Source organism: Vipera ursinii, assembly GCF_947247035.1.
Source record: "Vipera ursinii genome assembly, chromosome: Z".
NCBI lineage: Eukaryota > Metazoa > Chordata > Lepidosauria > Squamata > Viperidae > Vipera > Vipera ursinii.
In genome coordinates this window covers 94,052,366-94,062,530 of record NC_139517.1, presented here as the reverse complement: position 1 = coordinate 94,062,530, position 10,165 = coordinate 94,052,366, and the positions used below count along the sequence as shown (strand labels likewise).

At 36.8% G+C, this 10,165-nt stretch overlaps 1 protein-coding gene across 1 annotated transcript in view; it reads left to right on the top strand.

Moving 5' to 3' along the window:
• Position 1: 1 nt before the first annotated feature.
• BZW2 (basic leucine zipper and W2 domains 2) overlaps positions 2–10,165 on the top strand; it is a 48,282-nt gene continuing 38,118 nt past the window's right edge. The window contains exon 1 of the mRNA XM_083376951.1: positions 2–53. The gene's annotated coding sequence lies outside the window, so the exon portion shown is untranslated. The remainder of the gene's footprint in view (positions 54–10,165) is intronic.

Genomic DNA, 10,165 nt, shown 5'->3' with positions numbered 1-10,165 from the left:
GTCTCGTGTGTCTTCCTGCTTCTCCTTAGATCAGAGCCTCATCCCAGGCAGAGGTAAGCGAATGTTGGGTTGTGGAGAAGCGGCGCTTTGAGCAAAAAACGGTCGAAAACCTAAGAGGAGAAAAGCTGAACAAAAGAAGTTTGTTGCTGCTGCAAGGCACAAAGAAAGGGGGCAGGAGGCATAATTACTCTGACTTTAAAGGGCATAGAAAAAGAAAAGACTCTTGTGTTTTCCGACAGGTTTGACTCCTTAGCCTATCAATTAGTCAGGCTTTGGGCTAAATGCTTTCAAGTGACTGCAGCAGCAGCGGCGGAATATCTTTGGAGGCGAGAGGAACTTTGTAGTGGAAGAGGTGTACGTGCGTGACTTTAGCAAGGTGACACGAGACAAGAACATCGTGCTGGGTTGGAAACAGCACTGAGAGTTTTTAAAGCTTTCATTTGTGCAGCTGCCTTTTGCGGGAGGGCGGGCCAGAAACTGTCTTTGCGTGGGGATTTAAAGGTCTCGTAATAGGGATTTGGAGGAGGGGAAAAGCACAATTCGCGGTCCCAAGATTTGCTTCCAACTGCTTGATAAAATAGGATGCTAAGAAACGTGTTGGGCACTGAAGTAGTACCGGAGGGAAATCATAGGACGTTTCATCTTTTTCTGATCTCTTTTGGGAGGCACTGTGCTTGATGAAACGGTTGTAAACGAAGAAGACGTTTTGATATTTTGTAATATCCCAAAAGCAGGTACGGGTTGCTACAGGCAGTGAAAGCTGGCTGGCCTGCAGTGCTATGGTCCGATGGTTATCTGGTTTGGGAATCTTTAAAATCAAACTGGCTCTCTGTGGGGCAGCTGGGCACGCAGTTTTATTGCAGAAGCTCCCTTGGCATCCAAGAAACCTCAGCCAGAGAAGTATAACTTTCATGTGTGGCATTTTACAACTTCAAATATTATTATTTATCTGACAGTAAATTCCATTTTGGCTCAATTCGGAATTGTCATGTGGGTTACATCTATCAGAAGGAACCAGTGTATGGTTGGAGTGTAATTCATTAATTTTACATGTGTGTGGTTTTTTTAAAAAAAATATATCAAAGTGATTGAGATTTGTGGTAAAAGGTAAGTTGGGGGATAACAAATGTCTTGAAAAATCCTTGTATCAAACTGAAACTTTATCTCTGTCACTCTGAATGCTTTTTTAAATAAAGTTGCATCCTCTCTTTAGATTTCTGTGGATTTGTTTGAGGGCATTCAAGTTTATTATGCTTTCTTATACTTTAACTGGGTAGGGAAGACAAACAGCTTAAAAATAACATTTATTAAAATTGTTTATTAAAATTTATTAAAATTGCTATTCCATTGGAAGATATTGTAAACTGTAATGTAAGATAATGTAAGATACTGTAAACCAGTAATGTAAAGTCACGGATTTCAGATTTTAAGATTATTTGAGGAGATTGAACAGATGTAGGATGAAGTCTAGATGAAATCTAGATGATTTATAAAATTAGAGTTTCTTCTTTTATTTTTTGCTATGGGTTAGTAGAAATTCAATTTTTCAATTGTGGTTTATTTAGTGGAATACCTTCTGAATATGATTTCGAGCGCCTTACTCTATCTAAACTGCTGCAGAGAAGAGATTTGAACATAGAAGTATTTCTGTGAAATCCAATTCAATCCTCAATAGGGTTGTAGAGAAATCTCATTATGGAGACCCTAATTCCTGCTAAGAGATCTAGTCTATAGTAAGTGTCTTTTCATTTAGATATTTATTAGATTCTAATAAAATATTAACCAGAGAGTTTTGAGTAAGGAACCTAGAATTATGATCAGCTGGTTTACAGGTGTAGCAGTATAAAATGCTGCACAATAAGAATAAAAACATAGAGAAAGAGGGATTTTGTTCTTTGACCTATATAAATATTAAATACTTAAAAGTTTCACAAATGCAATATTAAAACTATAATTTAACATTGGTTTTATTTAAGCAATATAGTAAAACGTACAACTACTTTTTAATATATTTTAACTTTCAGTTGTAATTCTTGCTTGGCTATTAGAGATTTTTCTATAGCTTGCAAATAACTCTGAGAAGCATTTTATACTATTGATTGTATTAGGCTAATTACACAAGATTAGTATTTTCAAGTAGATGCACTTCTGCATTCAAGTTGCTCCACATCCAATATCATGTGCCTGGCATTTTCATGGAGAGCTGCAAAAGTGGGTAGAGATGAGGGAAAGAACTACCGCCCTAACCTGTGTAAAGCCTTCTGAATCAGATAAGATCCAGTTTGTATAGTGGACCAGAAACCAGGAAACTGAGTTCGTCTTAGAAGTCAACACTAATTCAAATGGACACACACACACACACCACGGAACTTCTAGTTTGTTTTTCTTTGTTTTTTATTCTTTGTTCATACTACCAACCAGCTTTTAGCAACTATGATCAAAGGTGATTATCAGATCCAAACGAAAAGAGCTAGACCATCTTGCTATTCTTCCTGAAAGTTACCAATCCCCTGTAATAAGGGATTATACTCTTTTCCACTTTGCAGCTATGTTTATCTGGAAACTATAAGATCTGTAATCCACCACAAGTAAGGTCTATATTATTAGATGAATTTGTCACTCGTGATAATTTGTTCCATTTTGTATAATATTTCTTGGTACTTTATCATTTTTGGACCATTATTTAAGAAAAACATGTGCAGTGAAGTCAAGATTATTCATAGGTGAATTGATAAACATGTTTAATTTGGAACAAATAGACTCAAGTTTTCAACTATTGCTTTCTTCCTAATAATATTCTGAAATGGCAATACATCATCCTGTCCTTATGTTGTATATTAAGCTACACAGTGTAGTGCAACTTCTGTTATTGTTTTAATCTTTCTCCATTGTGTAACATTGCACAAACATAAGATTATCTTTTTAGTACTGCTTCCTTTCCATTGTGCTTTCTTTTCAAAAGGTACAAAATCTTATGCCACTGAACATTGAAAGATAAAATTATACAAAGCATTATAGGTCTCTACACGAAAACATTATTTTAGGTATCTAGAAAAGGCAAATTCATGTAGAATGAGGTTATCATTATTCTAAAGAGCAATATCCTGGGTGAAGAGATAAGCATTTAGTTTTAGATAATAATTCCTTCTTTCTTTGTAATATACTTCCAAGCAAGCTTCTCAGTTCTGGGATGTTGCATAATAAAATAATACATTTCTATAAACTTCTTTCCTTTGCTTAAAATTTAGGCTTAGGCTTATATTTAGAGCTGTATTAGATAGAGCACAATTAAGACTTGTGTGTAATGCTTTAAAAAAAATTGCAGTAACTGGGCTCCTCCATAATTTCAGGAACACTGGATTTTGGATTTATATTGTTTATACTGGGAAAATTGTTATAAGAGATACATTTCAGAAAGAGAAAAATCAAGCTCTTTAGGAGTAATTATTTATATCTGCCATGTGAAGACTAAGCAATTATTTTCATCATGAAATTCTATTAACGAAAGGATTTTAAGCATAATTATTTTATTACTGTATTTTTTTCAGAACAAAAGAAATCCAGCTTAAAATCTAAAATTTACTCAAACCTGCCCATGTTGAAATCAATAATTCTTTTATCCTTAAATATTGTTGTTGTTAGTTGCGAAGTCGTGTCCAACCCATCGTGACCTCATGGACAACGTTCCTCCAGGCCTTCCTGTCTTCTACCATCTTCTGGAGTCCATTTAGGCTCACGCCTACTGCTTCAGTGACTCCATCCAGCCACCTCATTCTCTGTCGTCCCATTCTTCTCTTGCCCTCAACCTTTCCCAGCATTAGGCTCTTCTCCAGTGACTCCTTTCTTCTCGTTAGGTGGCCAAAGTATTTGAGTTTTAGCTTCAGGATCTGGCCTTCTAAAGAACAGTCAGGGTTGATCTCCTCTAGGACTGACTGGTTTGATCGCCTTGCAGTCCAAGGGACTCGCAGGAGTCTTCTCCAGCACCATAGTTCAAAGGCTTCAATTCTTTGGCGCTCAGCCTTTCTTATGGTCCAACTTTGGAATTCGAATGTAAACTGATCTTTCCCAATCCTGTGGCCACTGTTGAGTTTTCCAAATTTGCTGGCAAATTGAGTGTAGCACTTTTATTGCATCGTCTTTTAACATTTTAAATAGCTCAGCTGGAATACTGTCACCTCCACTAGCTTTGTTATTGCTCAGCTTTCCTAAGGCCCACTTCACTTCACATTCTAGGATGTCTGGCTTGAGGACAGTGACCACTTCATCTTGGTTATCAGGATGTTAAGCTCGTTCTTGTATAGTTCTTCTGTGTAATTTTGCCACCTCTTCTTAATCTCTTCTGCCTCTATTAGGTCCCTGCCATTTTGGTCCTTTATCATGCCCATTTTTGCATGAAACATTCCCTTCATCTCTCCAATTTTCTTGAAGAGATCTCTGGTCCTCCCTATTCTATTGTTTTCTTCTATTTCTTTGCACTGTTCATTTAAGAAGGCATTCTTCTAGCTATTCTCTGGAATTCTGCATTCAATTGGGTGTATCTTTCTTTTTCTCCCTTGCCTTTTAGCTTCCCTCCTTTCCTCAGCTATTTGCAAAGCTTCCTCAGACAGCCATTTTGCTTTCTTGCATTTCTTTTTCTTTGGGATGGTTTTAGTTGCTACTTCTTGTACAATGTTGCGAACCTCTGTTTATAGTTCTTCAGGCACTCTAGTCTATCGGATCTAATTCGTTAAATCTATCTGTCACCTCTACTGTATATTCGTCAGGGATATGATTTAGTTCATACCTGAGTGGCCTAGTGCTTTTCTCTATTTTCTTCAGTTTAAGCCTAAATTTTGCAACGAGAAGCTCATGGTCTGAGCCACAGTCAGCTCCTGGTCTTGTTTTTACTGACTGTATAGAGCTTCTCCATCTTTGGCTGCAGAGCACATAGTCAATCTATGCTTAAATATATGTAATAGTAATTCTGTGGCACTTGAGGATTATTAAAATTGTATAAAGAAAAAGAAAATCAAAAGCAGGCAACTACTTTTAAAATATAGAATGTGCTATCTATTGTGCCATCAAATGTTATGAGTTAAAATAACTTCATTATATTACATGGATGGAAAGTTTCCAGTCACATTTTGTCTTCTGCAGGACCTCCCAGGATTATTGGAACCTTTCTAAGCCATGTGGAAACTGGACAAAGGAGGAGATATATTTTTTTTCTTTATATCACTATTGTTATGTTAATTTGCCTTTGAATAGAATCCAGAGGATTTTGAATATTTAAAAATCCAGGCTAAGCCACTTTTGTGCTAGAAAGTTTTATGGTTCTATACCTATATAGTCATCAACAATTGAGCTTGCCTCATGTGGGTCTTTCTCTTAATAAAAATACAATAATATTAAATGCATTTTAATTATTATGGGTCCAAATCTGTTATCAGGTAAGAATCCAGTTATGTAAGTTCCTTGGAGGCTTCCACAAATTTATCATGAATGTGCAGGAAAGTATCCATGTTTCCTCTAGACGTTTCATAGACTCATCCTTCATAATGAAAGTTGGAAGCAGTCTTGGAATCATGAATTGTGCTAAGCATGTAGATCCAGTGGGAGAGATTCCAGTAGTGAAATGTGGTATATCCAGAAAATTCATATGATGCATGCTCTGGGTTAGAGACTATCTAAATATTGTCCCAAAAATAGTGGTCATGCAAAAAGTATTTTCAGACTGAGGGATATCTCTTTTCCCTAATAAAGAAGAAATAAAGGATTCAACTATGCTTCTAACTCAACTTGCTACTGTAATTTGGAGAATGGACTTGGGCTAAAGCTAAAGATATACATAAAAAAAATTATATACACATGAAATTTGCAGAATGCATAGATATGAGGACCTATATCTTGTTACCATAGCATTCCTATACATGAAGTGAAATATGTGTATTAAATTGATGTTCAAACTAACAACTTACTGCGGGATATAGTCTTTTTTATATATAACACTTAAAATGTTAAAACAAGACTTATATTTGGAAATAGTTTTTTAACAGTAAATGGTGCACTCCTTCTACCAGAGTGAAACAACCCTGTAGCAGACAAATGCATTTACTGTTCAATTTCTATAATTATTACAGATTGGAGAGGTAACAAGCATTCAGCTTGAAAAGGCTAAGGAAGGTCAGAATAATAAACACATGTTACACTTGTGGCATGGAATTAAGAAAAATTCAACATATCCCTACTTAAATAAAATTATTCTTCATCCTCATATTTAGGATTGAATTTCAATCCAATCATAGTCGTATTTTAACTCATATGCAAGGCTTATTCAATTGACCACAGTTTATTGAATAAAACAAGATTTTATATGGATTAATTGAAGATATATTTTTGAATATTAGTTTATGTCTCAATCTGTACTGACATATATGGAACACAGATCTCCCTGAGATCTAAAATTGCATTGGGAGAAAGTATATATATGTTCTGGCTTTGTATTGTGTAATTGTTTTTCTGACTGGAAGGGATGACACAGATTGGATTCATCCACCATATTAAACCATAATTTAGTTCATTGATTTTTGCTTATTCTGCTGTATGAGCCCACCTCCTAGTAGTTTATTTAATAATCCATAGTGCATATAATATCTTAGCACAATGTATGGCTGTCTGATTAAAAAAATCAGATAAATTCTAGTGTTAGTATATCAAGGTATGATCTAAAGCAAAAAAAAAAATGTCATCCTGATTCATCCTATCAGATTTCAGTAGTTTTTCTTAAACCATGTGATACATGTCTTAATTTTTCCACATTCTTTAGTTATTGGGAATTTATTTTTATGGGCAGGCAAGCAGAAACCTTTTATATTCCATCTTTTCTTTTCTAGTACCTTTCAGATGCTTGGGCTTCTTCTTCCCTTAGGCCAGGGGTCAGCAACCTGAAACAGTGAAAGAGCCACTCGGAACCGGTTCTCTCAAAAAAGGAAAAACTGGGAGCTGCAAAAATTGCATGCGCATGCGCGTACATGCACAAATGCGCAGAACAGGGTTTGACTGAAGAGTGGAGCCAAGGCGAGATATGCACCTACCCTGCATATTTGAATTGATTGGTTGAACTTTTTTAGTCCCGCTTTTTTTTTTTGGACTACACATAGCAGAAGACTGGGAACCGCAGGAGACGGCTGAAAGAGCCGCATGCGGCTCCGGAGCCGTGGGTTGCAGACTTGTGCATTAGGCTATGACTTTTAAGAAAGTAAGTGTTGCATGTCAAATATGTTTAAAAAACTAAATGAGATTTTTCGTTTTCTCCTACTTATTTTTGTCTTCCTTCCATCCTATGAAAAGGTTACTTTTTCCATCTCTTCTCAAATAAGAAAATTAACTCACTATGGCTAGCAATGGCTAAGTATGCTATGACATATTTGACATACCAGGTTAGCTGTAGTCACTGCATTTGATAGCTGTTGTGTTAATTTGAGGTCTGCAAATAAGCATTGTTGCTTTGGGGTCATCTTCTCAGCCTCTTGGATTTCAAAGTAGAGGTCAGCTTTTCTGTCATCGTGTTTAGTCGTCTCATACGTATTATTTGTCATGTTTATCAGCTTTCTAAATTCTTACTGATTTTTCTACAGTCTCACAGTCCTCATGGGACAGCATCTGTGAGCTTTGCTAGTTTGGCACAATCAAACATTCTGTTTGTAATGTATCGGGTTCTTCGTGCAGGAAAGAAGAGGCAAGTGATTTCAGCAGAACTCATGGTTTATTGCTTGCAGGATCTGAACTAAGAATAGTGCTGCAGCTTGCAGCAATTTATAGCCTGGCCCCTAGGCGGCAGCCAATAGATTTAAAGTAACCCATTGCCACCTAGGGGCAGCCAATAGCAGGACTGGAGACCTGGAGTCTAGGTTGCTGGAGAGCGTTAGCTGCTCCAGCTAACCACATGGTACTACAATTGAGCCTAATACATAACACTGTTCTTCCATGATTTCTCTTAACTGTATTGTGTGATTGTAACTGGTCTTCAGTGCAGTGTATTAACAGCTTCCTTTGTCCTGGGAGTCTTAAATCAGGCCTTTAAGAGTTACAAATATGGCTGATCTTAAAGTTTCTATAAAAAGACCATGTTTGGAAGCAAAGAATAATACAACTAGGGACTAGCTAATTTATTTGTCTTTTTAATTAGGAGATATTGCAATTGTGCCCAATATTAGTTGTAGGTTAGGTACTATATTTTATGTGAATGCATTGATAGAAATTTCTGTTCTGTTTTATTTTCTCTTTCTTCAAGTCAGTATTATCTTCTGACAACGGTCGGAATAAGTCCTTGAAGTTTTCTTGGAAAGATTTTCAGAAGTGATTTGCCATTGCCTTCTTCCAAGGTCTAAGAGAAAGGGACTGGCCAAAGTCACCTAGCTGGCTTTAATGCCTAGATACAAGACTACAAGTAGGCCTCAACTTATTATGAGTACAATTGAGCCCAAATTTTCTGTTGCTAAGTGATACAGTTGTTAAGTAAGTTTTACCCCATTTTATTAACTTTCTTGCCACAGTTGTTAAGTGAATCACTGTAGTTGTTAAATTAGTAATATTAAATAACATTAAGCGAATCTGGCTTCCCCATTGACTTCGCTTGTCAGAAGATAGCAAAATATTTTCCCATGACTCTGGAAAACTGCAACCATCATAAATATGAATCAGTTGCCAAGTATTCAGATTTTGATCACATGACAATGGGAATGCTGCAATGGTTGTGTGAAAAACAATCATAAACCACTTTTTTCAGTGCTGTTCTAACTTCGAAAGGTCACTAAATAAACTTTTGTAAGTCAAGAGCTACCTGTACTCAGCTGGTTTTGTATAATAGTTCAGGTGCTAGACTACAAACTGGAAGATCATGAGTTCGAATCCTTTCTTAGGTGTAGAAGCTAGCTAGCCAACTCTGGGCCAGTCATTTTTTTCTCAGCAGAGCCCACAGAGTTATTATGGGGGATCTACAAGAAAGGACCATTATGGACAACATTTTGAGTTATACAATATTAGAGCATGATATAAATAGCTGGATACTATGATACCTATACTAGTGAAGTACTGTGCTCTAATAGGTGCATATATTATTTACAAAACCAGTATGTTTTTTTATAAACATACAGTATAGGATAAGAAGTATAATGCCATGTTTTAACCTGTTAAATTTTCTTACCACTCCTACTCTTACTTTCTGCTTACAATTTATTGAAGATTATTTTCCTCCTCATAATTCCTTATACTGGAATGCATATGCGTTATCTTCCAGCCAAACACAACCTTTAATTAAAAAATGTTCCACTGTTCAGCATCCAAATCTCCATACTCAAGAGTGCAGTCTGCCTTCTAGTCATTCTGTTCCCTGACAAGCCAATCCAGGTTTCTTGTGCCAGGGCTGAAGTCCCTGGATTTATTTTATTATTTTATTTATTTATTTTATTACATTTATATACCGCCCTTTCCCGGAGGACTCAGGGCGGTTTACAGGGAATTAAAAACCAAAAATACAAAAGTTAAAACCAGTTTAAAAAAGATTAAATTTGTCCCTGTACAAATAAAACCCCAATTAAAATAAATTAATCCTCAGCCTGGGCCAGAGAGCTCGAAGAGCCAGGTCTTCAGGCCCCGGCGGAATGAACGGAGGTCGGGGGCAGTCCTCAGCTCCACTGGCAGCTGGTTCCAAAGGGCAGGCGCACCCACTGAGAAGGCCCTATCCCTGGGTGTCGTCCGCCAGCAATCTCTTACCGGTGGCACCCTGAGCAGACCCTCCCTGTGGGAGCGCACTGGACAAAGGGCACTTGATGCTGGCAGCAGGTGTTCCCTCAAATACCCCGGACCCAAGCCATGTAGGGCTTTATAGGTCAGTCTGGCTCATTTTCCTATTCCATTCCATGTTAATCAGGTGACACCCTGTCCAGCAGCATATCTTGCAGTAACTGAAATATACACGCCCTCTTCTATTTTTCATTTCTCTTTTTTTATATATCCTACATCCAAGGTATGTGTCTTTGCCTTCCCTAAAACAAATAAATGATCTTGATATGAAACCAACTACTTTCTCCAGCTGGGTACTGCATTCTGCCATGTACAAAATAAAAACAAAGTTTTATATTTTGAAAAGTTTTACAAATAAGTCACAGGACAGGAAGGTGGGTGA